We start from the raw sequence: 1,213 nt of genomic DNA, 5'->3' as shown, positions 1-1,213 counted from the left end.
GCGCACATTGCGCGGATTTTGTGTTACAAAAAGTTATTACAAACTAATCGCTTATTGTAACACAGTTTGAAATATCTAAGATATTAAGATGAGCTATGTACATAACGAATCCAAGAAAGAAAGCAAAGATCGTGCAATAAATTCGAAGAATCTTAAAAGTGTAACGAATAGATTATTTCACTGATTTTGTAATATGCATTAATATCGACAGTTAGATGATTGGCGCGCAATCTTGGAATTGTTTTGGCGCGAAAGGGCGAACGGGCGGACGGGTGGCGCGAGGTGGCACAGGGTGGCACGGGGTGGCACGGGGCAGCGCGTCATGTTTATGCGAAGTTATCGCGCAGTCATTCCATTATCGAGACTCACATAATTTACACAAATTCCAAGTTGATGATTCCCGACAAATTAATTCTTCTTTATCTAAATGCCAAATTAACTATGTAATAAATAGCCTAATAATTATCAAAATTATTACATTATACAATAATAATATAAAACTTACATAAAGTAAAACCAAAGTCATATGCATTGCATCACTACGTAAAATCACATCGCTTATCAAACTGTCAGATTTGCTGTGTAGTCATTCAAAAGAAACACGAAACAAAAATTAGAGAATTATTAAAATCATTTATCTGAATTTTCTATTATATTCACTTACATGTAAGCGTTTTCTCGCGGCTTCACGTAAACAATTTGTGATGTCGACAGTCAGAGATACAATGAGAGTCAACATAATAAAGTCAAGTAATTATTAAAATAAAAATAAAACTACGAACAAAAGAGGGTAATATCAACGTTACAATTCAGTAAACAAATTCATGTATAGTGGGTCCAAAGAATACGTATCATTTTGTAAATTTAAACTCTGTTGCTTTATATGGATCGCTTTAGAGAATATATATATAATTGTTATATCTAATTAAATAATAGGTACAAAAATTTGATGCTTACAAAAATTATATTTTAAAAATTGCACGATTACTTTTCAGTAAACTGCATGCGTTCATGTAACAATTATTTTTTTAAGTAATGATTATTTCTTTACACTGTTCTAATTTGGATTTTACTTTATTTGTTACAGAATCATCGTAGCGACATTGCAGATATAACTCCACGCGCATCGGTGAGTGATGAATGAACATTTTTATTGGGGTAACAGATATATGATAATTTATTAATTACTATCTACATGCATATACGCATTAAT

Source organism: Trachymyrmex septentrionalis, unplaced genomic scaffold (assembly GCF_001594115.1).
Source record: "Trachymyrmex septentrionalis isolate Tsep2-gDNA-1 unplaced genomic scaffold, Tsep1.0 scaffold121, whole genome shotgun sequence".
In the NCBI taxonomy this organism is placed as follows: Eukaryota; Metazoa; Arthropoda; class Insecta; order Hymenoptera; family Formicidae; genus Trachymyrmex; species Trachymyrmex septentrionalis.
The sequence above is the reverse complement of the archived record's forward strand: the minus strand, read 5'-3'. Positions refer to the sequence as shown.